At 37.7% G+C, this 17,093-nt stretch overlaps 1 pseudogene; it reads left to right on the top strand.

Annotated features, from left to right (window-relative positions):
• The first annotated feature begins 10,421 nt into the window (after positions 1-10,421).
• LOC121757212 lies at positions 10,422-16,671 on the top strand (annotated as a pseudogene).
• Positions 16,672-17,093: the final 422 nt, after the last annotated feature.

Below are 17,093 nucleotides of genomic sequence, written 5' to 3'. Positions count from 1 at the left end.
TAGAGGCCTCTAAAGAGATAGAAACTAACATTAAACACATCAACGATGTCAAAACGTGAATTCAAAGGTGTAGATAGATTCAAACAAGTCTAAATCACAACTTGGAGCAACATTGAGAGTTTAGCCTAAACACATGGTAAATATCACAATAAAAACCATAGGAAGCTTGCTCTCATTGAGTGGAATTGAAATTTGGAGACGGATAGTCGGAGTGTTGGACGGAATTCTTCCTTCTCTTCTTCCTCCTCTCTTTCTTTCTTTTCCTTTCTCTGTCTTTTTCCTCTGTATTTTTTTCGTCCCCCTCACCTCCCTCCTTTTTGATTCAATAAACTGCCGCAAATAAACTGCCAATTGCAGTTGGAGGACCAAACGCCCGACCGGGCGAAATTAGAAGAGAGAATCGCCCGACCGGGCGAAAGGCTACTGGAGGTATCGTGGAAAACGCCCGACCGGGCGTTTTTGTGATATCAGAACGCCCGACCGGGCAAATTCTCTGGACTCCAAATGCCTTCCGCCATTCACCCGGCAGGGTGTTTTAAGTCTGGAAATTCACCCGGCCGGGTGTTTCTTCTGCCTTCTCAGCTGTGCATTTCCGACGAACTTCCAGCTTCTAACACCCAAAACTACACTCAAAGCACGACTTGATGAGTTACAATTAACATAAAAATGTATAGTCCACGGGGGAAAGTATAGAACATATGCTTCACATCAGTTAGTAAAATCAGATGCATCGAAAGACATAATGTCCGTGGCGCCACAGTCGAAAATCCAATTGTTCTCCTTGTCCAATTTTGTTGTGACAAAGGAATTAGCTAGGGAATCAAAGGAATTATGGCAAGTGATGTTGGGCGAAAATTCAAGTGTAGTGGGCTGAGGGTTGGTTTTTCCAAAGTTTTTAGATTTTGTGAATATTTGGGGCTTGTTCGGCAATTTATCCGGTATGGGGAGGTTTTTATGGGATAAATTGGGACTGGGGGTGGTCTCTGGAAATTAGGTGAAATACTGGGGCGGAAGTGCAAGGAATTGTCTGGGTGGTGCCTGGTTTGTAGTTTCTTAAGTTTGATGGGGCCAATGTGTGAGGGATTTTTTTGGTGGTGCCAATTCTGTAACATAGGGGTTTTGGTAGGGTTAAATTGAACACAATTATAATTAGGGGTTAAATTCCCCCAATTGATATCTGCAGCGGGAAGACCCTTGTCGCAGCCAAGGAACTGACTCCTTCGTCTCCGGCAGGGCGATCGTCGGCCTGGGTGAAGTGTGCCGCCCTGGAACTGCTCGTTGTTCTGCCGGTGTCGGCAGTCCGGCTGTCCCATACCGCAATGGCCACGCGTCCGCCGCGATTTGCTGCTTTTGCAGATCTGCTCCGCTACATATCGTCCCACCATTCCAGAAATCCGATGAGGAGGAAACATCCTTCCTTCGTATGCTTCTTCCCACTGCAATGTGTACAAGTCAGACGACTCTTGTCGTCCTCCGACCGCTTCTGCCATGGGTGATTCGTCGGATTCTGAGGGCTTCCGGTGCGGTGGTGATGGGTGAGCGCGAGGCCGGAGCCGATGCCTGTGTTCGGTGGGCCGCTTGTGCCGATCCCCTGAATCTGGTTGTTGACGGACTCCCGGCGAACTCGCGTGTATGCCTCACGTGCCGACGGTAACGGTTCTGACCTGATTAACTCCTTCTTGACTGCCTCATATTTATCATCTAGAGCAGTGACGAATTGGTATAGGCGTAGGCGTTCTTTGGTCATTGGTGTTGTTTCCCGTCGGTCAATGGAGATCCAGAGATTCTGGAGTTTGTTCCATAGCGATTCTAAGGACATCTCGTCTTGCTTGATGGTATTTGTCTGTCTGTGCAGGTCGTAGACCTGGACAGGGTCGGCTCCACTGCCGTATGTTACGGCCAGCCCATCCCAGAGCTCCTTGGCTGTGGCATATTGTGAAACTTCGTTCATGAGGTCCGTCGCCATGTTGTTGATGATCCAACTAAAGACGCAATGGTCTCGTTGCTGCCATTGTTGGTTGTTGGGGTCGGTACAGGATGGATGGATGGAAACTTCATCGATGTGAGACGTCAGTCCCTTTCCCCCGATCGCCCTATCCACGAGGTTGGCCCAAAGGGGGTAATTGTCCCCGTCGAGTTTTGTTTTTACCGTGATTTCACCCAACGATTCGGGGTGGTGATTTTTTTCTGGTGTTTTGTTTGGGACTGAACTCATGCTTTGCTGCAGGAACTCCGCGAATTGCGCGGCGAGTTCCGCAAGGAAGGGTGATGGGTTTGGGGATTTGGTGGTTTTGTGGGATGTTTCTGTATCGGAGGATTCTGACATGTTTGCTGTTGTGTTGCAGATCGGAAAAAAGGTCGTGAAAGGTATGTTATGGGCGATGATGAAATTTTTCTAAGCCCGAACCTGCTCGTGATACCATATTGGAAGTAAAGAAGAGAGAATTGAGTTTAATCTATTGTTGTTATTTGATATGTTGATACCTCCTCCTTAATATAGGGTTTGTTACAATGTAAATTAGGTAGAGAATAACTCTATTTCTAGGAGGTTATTTACTCTATCAATTACAATGTTTTCCTATAATATCTTCTCACATATTTGGTAAGTCTTGGGCAAGGAGGTAGGGTTGACACTTCTAAAAGTAAGACTCTTGCGCAATTGCGTGTATGCAAATTGCCTATACCAAGGAAGACAATCTGAAGATAGAGAAAATGGGAGGATGAGAAGAGGGCACCACTTATGTTAGTATGCCTTGAATCTGTATGGTTTATCGCTAGCCGAACGGGGGTCTCGCTGGTGGACGTAGCCAACACAGCGTTGGTGAACCACGTAAATTTTGTGTCTCTTTACGTTCCTATTTGTCTCGATTACACAATTGCTCTATTCTGTCACAACAACTTATAGAGACACAATATAGGTACTTCTAAAAGTAAGGATGCACAATTTGGACTATGGATTTATATAGACCTCAGCCTGAGAGTAGTTGGTGGAGGACTCTGACCCACCACCTTTTGCCGCTAGCCGAACGGGGGTCTCGCTGGAGGACATAGCCAACACAACGTTGGTGAACCACGTAAATTCTGTGTCTCTTTACGTTCCTGTTTGTCTCGATTACACAATTGCTCTATTTTGTCACAACAACTTATAGAGACACAATATAGGTACTTCTAAAAGTAAGGATGCACACTTTGGACTATGGATTTATATAGACCTCAGCCTGAGAGTAGTTGGTGGAGGACTCTGACCCACCACCTTTTGCAGTATTTCCCAATGCATTTATCATAGGCCTTGCATCAACTGTATAGCTTCCTAAATTAAAATATTGATTAGATGATTCCCCAATAAAAGTATTTGAATTAAATACCTCAAATTGGACATGATAAACAAATCTAACTAAGATAAGGACAAGTTAAGGTAAGACATGGACAGCCAAACATGGTTAAACTACAGAGAAGATATGTTACCTTCGTTGTTCCGCTACTCCAAAAAACTGAGTTCAAAGTGTGGTAACTAATTTTTCATCAGAAGCATTTCTGCAAAAAAGTGTACGGGTTCAAGAAGACCAAATATGGAAGAAAAATGAGACTGGAAGTCTCAATATATCACAATCATAAATGATAGTTTTTATGCTTACACCCACAACCCTTCCAAACCAGCAGAGCAACAGGATTTTGTACATCCTATAATCACCTTCTGTTAAAAAAGGAAGGTCGTGGTTGTGAAGATCGTGTGAGGACAGCTCCAGTCTCTGAAGGTAACTTCAACATGATATATAGAAAAATTTTAAAGTTCAATTCAGGTTGTAACTGGTTTACATCAACAAATTACAGGCAATCTACACCGTGCACGGAAGGAAAAAGCCTCCTGTATCTCAACATTGCTGACAAAAGTTTCAAGGAAAGACATGATTTAAACCACTAAAATTATTAGTCTGAAATCTAGCATTGACTCTCATGGAAAAACCGAACCACATAGATTACCTAACATGATAGAGTTTGGGATAAACAAGGCAAATGGGTATGTAGGGCACATTTTATATCCAGAGTTCACATTGCTTATTCTACACCGGTCATTGGACAATGTGAATGATCCATCTTTGATTATTTCAGATGATGCACAATGTGATCCTAGCCAAATAAGTCCGTAGTATTCATTCAACAAATTCACTTTAGGGCTCTTGTTACTGCATCTTGAATGTCCAGCAAAACAAGCAAAGAGAAACCAAAATTTTGCAAACTTAATCCAGCTTGATAGAGCATCATACTCAGCATGCCTCTGTAAAATACGCATTTTATTGCATTGCAATAAGAGATGCCATCATTTCATGCCCAGAATACATAGCAGAGAGAAAAAATATTCTTCATATATTTGGCAAACTAGTCAACATACGTGCATTTTGATTGTTTTGTTATAATAGACCATTCCGACACAGAGGGTCTCACATCTTCATAATCAGCTTGATCATTATCTAGTTTGGTTTTGTTTGGACTAGAATGAAATGAAAGCAAGGTTCACATGAGGCAGATGCAAGTCAATTATACATGGTTTACTATACGACTTTGAAGAGAACAATCTTGGCAATCTTCATCATATCAAACAACACCTTCATCGTATACTTCTCTCCATGTAAGAGTTGCTTCAATTCACTAGAGGATGTAGGAGACATTGTGTTTGATGAATTTGTAGAAAAGTTAAGGGTTTTATCAAATTTATAGATTTTGGCGATCCAGATAAGTTATATATATGTGAATGTGGATTGATACGTCATTTCTAAATATTTCACCAAAACCAACTAAAAAACACTTTAGTTTTCAGACATCTCAACTTGTACAAAATGAAACAACTCACCTATATTTATAAGAATTCCTTACTTATTTTATAATTCTCTACTCTAATATTTCATATTCTTTATATCTGGACTTTTCTCTAAAAATCTAGATATTTTTAAGATAATATATATCTTCTAGCAAATTCTCTCTAGATAATTCTACTAAAACTATCTAGATATTCTAATACCTAATGCTAGAGAATCCTCTTACTTAATATTTAAATTTAGATAATATTTAGATATTTATAGCATATAACTGTCACGACCGCACTTCCTAAGGATAGAAAGCACGGTGGATCACGACTAATGGGGGAAATAAGAAGCGGGGAAGAAGGGGGAAACAATCAAGGGGTACGATATGTAGATCAAAAGATGAACTTTATTACCATTTATAGTCTGAAATCACGAATCAAAAAGTTCGTGGGAAACATAGTTCAACAGAATAAAGAAAACATGGGAGCTAAAAAAAACTTGACGTAGCGGAAGCAATTGAGAGTTAGCTACTACTATGTATGAAGACACAATAGTAACCGGAACGTTTATTGAATCCTGTCTTTGTCCAAATGCTCAACATCCTCCGCCTCCCGTCCTCGCTCAACCTGCACATAGGGAAAACATATGCAGGGGCTGAGTACTTGATGCACTCAGTGAACTCATGCCTGAAATACATTTATCCATAAAGTTATGTCAAGCCATCATTGAGTGAAACTCGGGTTTTACTTTAAAAGGTCGAGAAACACTAAAATCATTCCTTAAAATAGAATTATGCATGCAGGCAATCATCATCCTCCATCATATACCATATCTGAACCATCATGTGAAACGAGAATGTGGCCACAAACTCGATCACTGGACCGGCCGACCTAGAGGACGGCTCACGATCCCCATCAGTGCACTAGTCCGAGTATGGACTCACTCCCTAGTCAGACCTGAATTCGTTAACCATCAAAGTCTACTAGGACATTATCCTAGTAGACAATCAGATAGGCAATTCGAAATATAAAATACGGCATGACATAACATTCAAACCACCCTTATCTCTCCATAAACATATTATTGCAATAAAAGAGTTTAAGTAATAGAGCCACCTCAAAAGCTTAGAGTTTTCCTTAGTAACTTCTCGTTCCGACCTTAGCGGCTGTGCGAACCACCTTTTCGGAGAAAATACATAAAGTTCACATCAAATCTCGGTAACGAAGACATCTAGAATGCATGCACTCTAATTAAAATCTTTTAATTAGTTTTCTCGGTTTTCGTGCATTTTTTATTATTCGGCAGCTGCCCAAGGCGTCGCGTGCGACGCCGGTCGGCCGCTTACGCTCGGTCTTTTCTCTGTTGGCTCATCGTATTTTCCATGTCGTCGAAATTACTTCCCAGAAATTATTTAAGCTCATACTTTAATCATCGAAATTATTTCCCTTCGAAAATTATATTTATTTCGGACTTGGGATTATCCTGAAAATTAATTAAATAATTTCCCAAAAAATAAATTATCAGCCCAAAACTTATTAAATTCCAGCCCATCCTTATTCCTCAAATTTTACTTTAGAGTCCAAAACAAATAAAAGATTGAGCCCAAAAGAATGACCCAACCAAAAAAAAAAACCAACCCATATACTCTCTTCCACCCCCATCGGTCTACTTCTCTCTCTCTACCTCTCTTCTTTTCTTAAAACCGCCGCCCACATAGTTCAACAAATTTGAGAACCTCCGCCGTTCTCCCTTCTCTGCTCCACGCCGGTGACTGCCGGAGCACATGGTCGCCGGGTTGCTGCTGTCCCGCTGTCACTGCTGGGTCGCCGCGTCGCCGCTGCTGCTGCCCCGGAAAAGGGAAACCGCTGCTGCCCGCCGGCGCCTCTCCGACGCTGGGTCAGGCCGCTTCTCGCCGGTGTCCGCCACTGGAGACGTCGGGGCGCGGATGTCCGCCGCTGCCCGCCGCCGCCGGCAGCTTCCTTTTCCCCGGTAACACTCCGAACTACCCCGATTCAACCCGCATGTTACGTTTTCAACAGAAAGTTAAGTTCTTTCGGGCTTTCGATTACTTACGGCGAAAGTTCGATTAGTTTCGATTGTTGATTGTTAATTTGTTTGAATTGATTATGGAAGTGGATGTGTGAAGATCATATATGCATAGCTACTACTTAATAATGCTTTGGGATAGGAAAGGATTATACCTCCAAAAAGTTGAGCTTGGTTGTGGTTGAAACAAAATGGAAGCAACTTCTTCTCCTCCCCTTTTCTCTCGGCTCTCTCTCGCTATCTCTCCCTCTCACTCTCTCTTTTTTTTTCTTTTGTGTGGTGAAATGTGAGGAAGAGGTTGAAGGGCTAAAGTAATGCTTTGTGTGGCTCTTGGATGGAAGAATTGATGGTGGAAGAGGGAAGGTGGAAGAGTGGAAATTGGAGGGTCCCTTGGTTGAGGAACCATCGATCAAGAGGGAAGGAAGAAGGAGAAGGAAGTTCTTGGGCTTGCTCCCAATTGCTTGGAGAGATTTGAGCTCCAAATTAATTAAATGGTGCTGGGCTCAATTTGTTGCAAGCCCATGTTTAGAAATATTATTAGTTAAATTTTTTTTTAAAAAAAGGTCCAAGCCATTTTGTAGATAGTCAATTGGACTCTAGTTAAATTTGCAAAGCCCAATATAAATACATACTTTATATTCTCATATTTTCCTTCGATAATTAAAAATTCACGGGACTTTATTTAATTTTGTTATCTTGTTCTTCACAACGATTAAAAAAAACGAGAAGCATAGCATGACGACAAAATTTTATTTTAACTAGTTCATGACATTTTTTTTTAGCACTTAAAAGTACGGGTGTTACAATAACATCTAGATAATTCTACTACAAAAATCAAGCTTTTTTTTTTCCAACACCTCCTTAAAACTTGATTTGTCATTATGAGGAACCTCGTGATCTTGAAAAAATCTTTGTACTTGAGCGGCTTTGTGAAAATATCGGCAACTTGATCTTGTGATTTCACGTAGTCAACTTGAACGTTTTGATTTGCAACATATTCTCTGAAAGATATAATCCTTGTATATAACATACTCCCTGTGTCCCAAGTTACTTGAGTCGTATTCCATTTGGGTTGTCCCAAATTACTTGAGTCATTTCTCTTTTTGGCTAAAAACAAAACATCTAATCACACATACTTTATTCTTTCTTTTATTTTACTTTATCTTCTCTCTTATTCTATTCTCTTATCTACTTTGTTTTACTTTATTTAACTTGCACAACACAATTTTCTTAAATTATGTGCCGAAAAAATGCATCAAGTAACATTGGACGGAGGACGTATGACATTTGTCATTCAATCATATGTGATTATGATCTATCATTATGTGCAGTATTTCGTACTCCCTATGTCCACGAAAAATAGTCCTTATGGACGCACGAATTTTAATGAAAACTTGGTAAAGTAAAAGAGAAGAAAGAAAAAAGTAGATAAAGCAAAAGAGAAGGGAGAAAACCTAAGAGAAATAAGGAGAAAAAGTGAGTAAAGTAAGAAAAAATTTCCATTTTTGAAATGAGAATATTTTTAGCGGACAAAGAGAGTAATATTTTGGGTTGCAGTAATTGATGACTAGTGTGTGCCAAATATGTCATTGCATTGAATCATGTGCCTTTGTGGTATGTTAATATCCAAAGTGTTTGGAAAAAGAATTTATTATTGAAATTTTTATTCTATAAATAATAAATGAAGTTCCAAACTAAACAATTTTTACAAAAATATATTAAATTTAAGTTATGGTCTATAGCTTATAAAAGGATTAATTTAATGGATATCGACAACTTAAACATAAGAATTTAAGAAAAAACTGGGCCTATATGATAATCAAATTATATTTCTCAATAATGCAAGTAGTATTAAATAACATTAATATTTCAAAATAATAATTTAACAACTAAGAATTTAAATAAATTCAATAATCAAAATAGTGCGGTATCAAAAAATAATCCAAAACATCAATAATAAGTTTAACATATCAAAACAATAAATAACGAAACTCCCACTACAATAATAACTAACATGATATAGCTAAAGATTTTGGGATACTTTTAGTTTCTGCCACTAAAGTGACTCGACTCATATTCCTCTTCTTCCAGATTTTGATCTATAGTTTTGGTATGGACAACGGTTCTTTTGAAAGCAACAATCTTTTAGTCCTATAGTGTTATGAAGATGGAGAGAGTTTCAAATTTTCTACATTGTGTGGGATGAATTTATGCGCAATAGTTACCACTATTATCATCGATTTCAATTTTTAATTAGTCATTATTGATTACTTTCATAATTATACATAAATTTTAGGGTATAAGGTAAAAAAAACCATGAAGTTTGGATAAATTCCAGTTTATCCCGTGCAACTTTACAAATTGTCAGTTACTACCTCCGTTCCCCAAATATTGTTCCACTTTGACTGACACGGGTTTTAAGAAATGTAATGGAAAGTGAATTGAAAAAGTTAGTGGATTGTGGGTCATACTTTTATATATTAGTTTTATAATAAAATGTGAGTAGGAATGAGTTAGTGGAATATGGAGTCCACTACAAAAAATGGTAAAATGTGAAATGTCCAACTTTGGGGGACGGACGGAAATGGAAAAATGGGACAAATTTTCAGGGACAGAGGTAGTACTATATCATAATTTTGAAATTTTTCTCAGTTGTCTCATAGTCTATAATTTGGAAGAAATTATGTATTCTTTTGGCAAACGAATGATATCTTGTGACAAAACATTCGGCTATGTAAACGACGTTAGTTAATACATTTAGTCAATCATGTCTTTAATTTTTACATAACTACGTATTACACCAATAAATTAGAAACGTAACATGATGAAATTATTGCTATAGGACAATTGAGAAAATGTCAAAGTTATGATATCATTGGTCAGTTTTTAAAGTTGCGGGATATACCAAAATTTGACCAAATTTTATAAATTTATTTGCCATTTGTTCTAAAATTTATAATATTATAAAGTTGTTACAAAATAATATTCCCTTCGTCCCATAATAAGAGTTACACTTTGCCATTTTGGTCCGCCACACTTCATTTTTACTATAAATGGTAAGTAGGTCACACATTTCACTAACTCCCTTCACTCACATTTTATTATAAAACTAATATAAAAAATTGGGTCTCATATTCCACTCACTTTTTCAACCTTCTATTCTTTACATTTCTTAAAACATGTGCCCACAATAAAAGTGACTCTTATTATGGGACGGAGGAAGTAATTTAGATCAATAAATTTGAATTATTTTTAGTTTTAACTCAAATTTGGTTCCATGAAAAAATTGGGAATGTTGTCATTCAAATTTCTATGGGCAGAATTTCATGATTTTATGAATATTTTTTCTTTTTTCTTTTATTATAAATAATAAATAGGTGTTAGTTTATTTCGTTTATATTTTATTATAATCAGATTTAAAATTTAAAATCCTATCCAGTCATATTCCTTTACATTTTTTTTTATCAGAATGAAATGTGTACGGAAAAAGGAATGGGCCACTAACATTTATGGGCCGATACGACGCTTATATATTACGCGACGGCGACACCAGTTATTTGTGTTGTGCATAAATAGCCGATTATCGCTGCATTCTCCCCTAATTCTTCCAAACAAGCCGAGCGTTTCTCTCTCAGCTCTTCTTCTCCACACACACATACACACGGGCGTGCGCAGTTAAATTGTTGGTGCGAATCGTTTCCCGCTCCAGAGTTTTCAATCGAATTTAGGGATTTATACTGTTTCCAGAAGACTGAAGGCCTCATCGAGATATAAAATCGATTACGGGGATCTCGCTCGTTTTCAATTTCAGCTACAGCATATTTGTATTGTAGAAACAAAAATAGAGGGAGAATATTACTCCAGTTCTGCTTGTATCTTTCTTACCCCTTGTAGCAAATCTGGAATTCAATAAAAAAATTGAGGAATACTGCTTTTATTTTTATTTCATTTTTCCAGTTGATTGATCGTTCGATGACCTAATTGTTGTTTATGTTTTTCATTAGAGTTGATTGTTAACTGTCATTGAAAATAAGAAAAAGAAACAAAAGAAACAAATATAAAAGGAACACGTTAACGGGTAGCCCAGGATCAAGTGCTATGGCTGTTTCAACTCGTGTTGGATTATCGGAGCCCATCTCGACTGGTGGCCCTTCAGAATCTGATGCTTCTAAGACTCGTGACTTAGAAAAGGTTGGTTATTTACATTATTCTGCATCAGTTATGAACTGTTCAGTTGTATTTTGTAGAGGGAATTTGTAGTTTCAAACCTTACATTAGTAATCAAATTCATAAAAACTGTAATAGATGGTTTTAGTGAGCAATTAGAGAAAACTTTGAACGATTGCTATTTGGTTGAAAATGAAAATGTGCTTTTGTGACCTTTTTCCTACAATGATATGAATTGTGTTAAAGAGATAAAAGACTCTATAGTTGAGCCTAGTTTGTTGGTGCAACTATATCACTGTAGAACTGTAGTATTAAGCTGCTTTGTCACGTCCGCGTGTTAATTGTTACACTTACCAGCTCAACTCTGCACAAGCACTTCTTGTGCTGAGGAGGCCAATGTTCTTTTTAGGGTAGAAAGAAAGAAGCTCGCTGGCTGGTTTTGTTCTTGGCTGCTTTTTTTTTCTATAGTCTAGATTCTAGAACTTGTAATCATTCTTGGACATTCATGTACTTGTTTTTTCCTTTCTATTTTACCTTTTTCTTTTATTAATTTAGCCTAGTGGCTCTGTCTTGTGTTTGAATTGCCAGTTTCTTGTAGATGCGGGATTGTATGAAAGTCACGACGAAGCTATCAAAAGAGAGGAAGTTCTTGGCAGATTAGACCAGGTCACCTTTTATAAACCTCAAATGGTTTACTTGTTTGACCTCCAGTTGTTAAGTATGAATCTTGATGTTGGATTAATTCACAGATTGTGAAGACATGGGTGAAGAATGTTAGCCGTGTTAGAGGTTATAATGGATCAGTAATCCAAGAGGCAAATGCAAAGATTTTCACATTTGGTTCTTACCGGCTTGGCGTATGAATTCCATCCCATTTAAATGCTTTTTTAATTTTTGTTCTCTTTTGTTCTTAATTCTCCTTCAATTTCAACAATTGCCTTAGCGTTATGCACTATTCTAAGTGGAAAACAGTTTAACCTGATTAATCTGAGATGACTTTTTTGGGTATAAGAATCCAACTTCAAAGTGCCTGTTAAATCCTTGGTTAAGATAAAAACTTTAATAGTTAAATGAAAGTTAGTAAGTGAATCTTCTGCCCGGATGTTGTTCTAGTTACCAAGAATCTTAGAAACACGACCATCTAGAACTGTAAAAGTTCTATGTAGAAGTTATACTTTCATTTAAGTATTAACAGAGTTTATATTTGATCTTTTTGTGGCTAAATGATGATTTCAATGGATTTTTTTGATAGTTTGGTAAACCTTTTAAACATAACTTTGGAGAAGCCAATTACATTACAGACTCTCAGAAGGATATCTGATTATATGAAAATTTATCTAATTTTATCATTGAGATTGTTGTTGCAATTTTCAAGAGATTACCAGACAGGCCTTTGAGGATTAAATTTGGCATCTTTCTTCAACTTATAGGTACATGGCCCTGGTGCTGATATTGATACGTTGTGTGTCGGACCAAAATATGCCACTCGAAATGTAAGATTCTTGGTTGACATCTTGTTAATGTATGCTTTCTGAAAGGAAGATGATACCTTTGTCATTTGCAGGAAGACTTCTTTGGTGAACTTCACAGAATGCTATCAGAGATGCCTGAAGTAAAAGAGCTGCATTCTGTACCAGATGCCCACGTACCGGTGATGAGGTTCAAGTTCAATGGTGTCTCAATAGATCTACTTTATGCAAATGTGTCCCTGTGGATTATCCCTGAAGTATGAATCTTCTCTTCTCATAACTAGTTTGTATTATTCATAAATGTTTTGTTTTGTGTCCTCTTTTCTTCAAGTGTTACATACAATGAAGACAGATGTATCAATGGGTTTGCCTCTGATTATCTTTTGTTTCTTTGCTTACCATTGTTTTGTTAGTGTCCATTGAAGTCTTATGACTACGCAGTTAGAATTGGATTCTGGAATGTGCTATTGGCAGTTGATATTTTCCATGATATCTAATAGTTTGGATCCTGTATGGGGATCCTTGAACCCAAACCGTTGTTAATTGCCCAATGTTGATTTGATGCCTCTATCATGTCATATGGTTCCTTTTATTGGTATATTTGCTGACCTGATGCACCAAAACAACTATGGTTTAATCAGTATGCACTAAGTTTTTGCTTTCTTATAGACACTTTCTCTTTTATTTTAATTCTTTCCCATGGCATCTGTTCTTGCAATCAAATTTTTTCTATGACTTGTGTTTGTTCTGGTATTGTGATGTCTCTGAACAGCATTTGGTTTATACCTAAAATATTTGTTATTGATATCTTTCTTGAAAGACTATTGAACTGCCTTTCTGAATCAGTCTGATCCTTTTCTATCTCATGCTAATGCTTTCAGGATTTGGATATTTCTCAAGAATCTATTCTCCAAAATGTGGACGACCAGACTGTTCGAAGTCTCAATGGTTGTAGAGTTACTGATCAAATCTTGCGTCTGGTCCCCAATATTCAGGTGTGTGAATTGTACAGTTTTGGATTATTTGTTGAAATGATTTCCTTGAGAATAATTTATAAATTGTTGTGTCATCCTTAGAATTTTCGTACTACATTGCGATGTATGAGGCTGTGGGCGAAGCGGCGTGGAGTTTATTCAAATGTGAGGAAATTAATTATGCTTGCTTTTTTCCCCTTATTCTCTTGTGTTTATATAGTGTATGCAATCATTTGGGTTACTGTGTACTCTCTCTCTTAAACTGCTTTTCTGCTGGCCAGGTTACTGGTTTCCTTGGTGGTATCAATTGGGCTTTGCTTGTTGCCCGTATCTGCCAGCTGTACCCAAATGCTCTGCCGAGCATGTTGGTATCCCGTTTTTTTAGGGTATACAATTTGTGGCGGTGGCCAAATCCTGTAATGTTGTGTCCAATTCAAGAAGGATCTTTAGGACTTTCATTCTGGGATCCTAGAAGAAATTACAAGGACAGATCACACCTGATGCCCATAATAACTCCTGCATATCCCTGCATGAACTCCAGCTACAATGTCTCAACAAGTACATTGCAAGTCATGATGGAAGAATTTCATAGGGGAAATGAGATATGCAAGGTATTATAATTCGTTTTTCCCCTAGTTAGGTTTCGATGTTTGCTATTAAAGTTATTAACTGCAAATGTATTATCTGCAGATTTGACTTGTTGTGACTTTCAGGATTGTTGTTAAATTCTATTCATAAAGAGTTTACTCAACTTCGTCTTTTATTTGCTAGTCATTCCTGTAGGATGGTTAGATTATTAGAATGCTGCATTGGTCTGATTTGATAAGAGTTGCATACTAATCTTCTTATGAAAACATAAATCTAAAATCACGTTGTTTCACAAGTTAGTTGCGTTTGGTTCCTCTTCAAAATTGAAAAAAGGGGACACACTTCTGTAATATACTTAGTACTTTGTCTGGAATGGGCTTTAGTTACGATAGGCTGATAGCATACATTGTTATAGTAGAGTCTGGAAATCCACAACATCAGTTTTAATTCCAAAATTATACGGAAGTAGGAGAGAGAGAGAATATAAGAAAAAGTGCTTCCATAATATGAATGATGTCTTTTTTGGTAAAAAATATATAGATAGTCATAATGCCAAACACTTCATGATCTTATAAGCTTTTAAAAACAGCTTACAAGTTCATTTATCCAAACATTTGAAAAACTTAAAGAAACTTTTGAATCAAACATCTTATAAGATCGTAAAACAGCTTATAAGTTCGTGGAGATTAGAACCTGTTTAAGATAAACTTAGCCAAACACCCCCTTAATGATGGCTTCCACCTAATAAAACTTTGTTCTGATGCAATACACTCTTGAAAATTGTACACGTGTTTGAAAATTACTCCAACTGCTGAGGGTCATTTTAGCTTTTGTTAAAATTTGCTCTCTGGATTCCTATCTTGATGGAATATTAGGCAGATGATTATGCCATGCGTCTGAACAATCCCTTCATCTTTGTGGCTTCTGCTTTGTGATTTCAGGATGTATTCTTCTGTTTTATACGTCACTGAAGTTTTTTCAAATTGTGTATGGCAGGAAATAGAATTAAACAAGCTTAGCTGGGAGGGACTCTTTGATTCTTTCTTGTTCTTTGAAGCGTACGCAAATTATCTGCAGATAGACATAGCAGCAGAGACTGATGAAGAGTTGATGATTTGGAAAGGTTGGGTTGAGTCCAGGAAACGTTTGCTTACCTTGAAGGTGCTGTTGTCTACCTTTTTGTTCTCATAGTTATTTGATGTTAAATCAGTAGTTTTGAGGAACCAGTGTTTTCCATCTGTTGACTAATTTTACTGTCAATGGTTCAGATTGAAAGGGACACAAATGGGGTCCTTCAGTGCCATCCACACCCTGGAGAAATTTCTGATAAATCAAAGCCATTTCACCATAGTTATTTCATGGGGTTGCGGAGGAAGCAAGGTGCTAACCCTCAAGAAGCTCAGCCATTTGATATAAGGATGACAGTCGAGGATTTTAAGCGCGATGTATATGCATACTCATTCTGGAAGCCAGCAATGTTGATCCATGTGTGCCATGTTAAACGGAAGGACCTACCTATCTTTGTCTTCCCCGGTGGAGTCCGGCCTTCTCCCCCTAGAAAAAGATCTGCACTTGCATCCTGCCCTGTCCAAACTGATGCTGCTGTCATCAGGAAGAGGAGGAAACTAGATGAACCCCCCAATAGAGGAACTAGCTTAATTCTTCAAGCATTGGTAGTTATGCAACTTCATTTGATCAAAGGATTTTAAAGAAACAAATCGAAACCGAGTTAAGTGCCCCAAAAAGTGAAGAGGGAGTTGCTGGGAACCTCTCTCTACTTGCCCAAGGAATTCCAGGACTTGATCAAAGCGAGCGCGCTGCTGAACTTTCAGCTTCTGCTGGTGCTTTCCCTACTCCAATGGCAATGGAGAAACATGTTATTGAGCAGTCTTCTGCACAGATTCCTCTCATTCACCAGGAATCTTCTGAAGTATTTGATGGGCTCGAAGGTTTGTTGAAGAGTGAAACCCAGAACAATGCGGAGGCAGAAGGAGTTACACAAACAGAGTTGTTCCCAGACAAGCAATGTGTAGAAGTAGCAATGGCAGGGAATGGCACCACCTCCATTATTCAATTTCAAGCCAAGGCCGACTTAGAGGAGCTAGAGGTCTTGCTGACTGACCTTTTTTATGCTCTTATGCATTTCATGTTTCTTCCTTTTTATGTTCGGACTGACATTTTCGTTTGTATGTAGCCGCTGGAACTGGCTGTATCAACTGCAATTGCGTCTGCAGCAGCAAAAGTGCCAGCTCAGAAGCCGCTTATCAGGTATCCATCTATGGAAATTTAATAATTCTATCTCAAATCACAAGGATCTCTTGTGCAGCTTGTACTATATCACTGGTTAGTAAAGTGCATTATCACTGTTTGTGTTGCAGGTTCCATTTCACCTCGTTGCCTAAGGCAACCGGTAGCAGTGCATGAGTCAGTGCAATCATGAAACGACCTCTTGAGCGCGAGGAAGGGAGAATGGTACGACGGAGGCATTGTAAAATATCGTAAACTTTTTTTTGAGCTCGTGAATAGCGGAATGTTGCGGAATATGTTACCTTATAAATAAATGAGATGTGCAATTTGAAAAATCGACTTATCTTTATTTTCTGTATAATTGATTGCTCTTTTTAATTCCTTGTACTGCCAATCTCTTGACAGAATTCAGGTTCAGTTTCAAAATTTATGTTTTTCTGTTTTTGAGTAGATTTATTGTAGTAAGTTAAAAGTGAAGAATAAGCTTAACAAATTATTAAAATGCTAAAACTGCAATCGATTGATTAGACGCGCCTTGTCAACAAATTTGATTGTCGTATCATTAAGTTTTTCATTGAGTATGAGATAAGATAATTGCAAAATTTTCAAAATTAGTGATTACTATTTTTTTTTTAATTTTGGAATCGGCTAAAATTTGGTCATTCTTAGTAATTGGAAATTTACGTGATAAGATCATTGCAAATTTTCAAAATTAATGATTTATTTTTTATATTTTAAAAATGATGGAATTGACTAATTTGTCCTTTAGAAAAACTCAATATGAAGTCAACTCCACTTTA

This window comes from Salvia splendens, chromosome 12 (assembly GCF_004379255.2).
Source record: "Salvia splendens isolate huo1 chromosome 12, SspV2, whole genome shotgun sequence".
Taxonomy (NCBI): Eukaryota; Viridiplantae; Streptophyta; class Magnoliopsida; order Lamiales; family Lamiaceae; genus Salvia; species Salvia splendens.
This window is presented reverse-complemented; position numbering and strand designations above follow the sequence as displayed.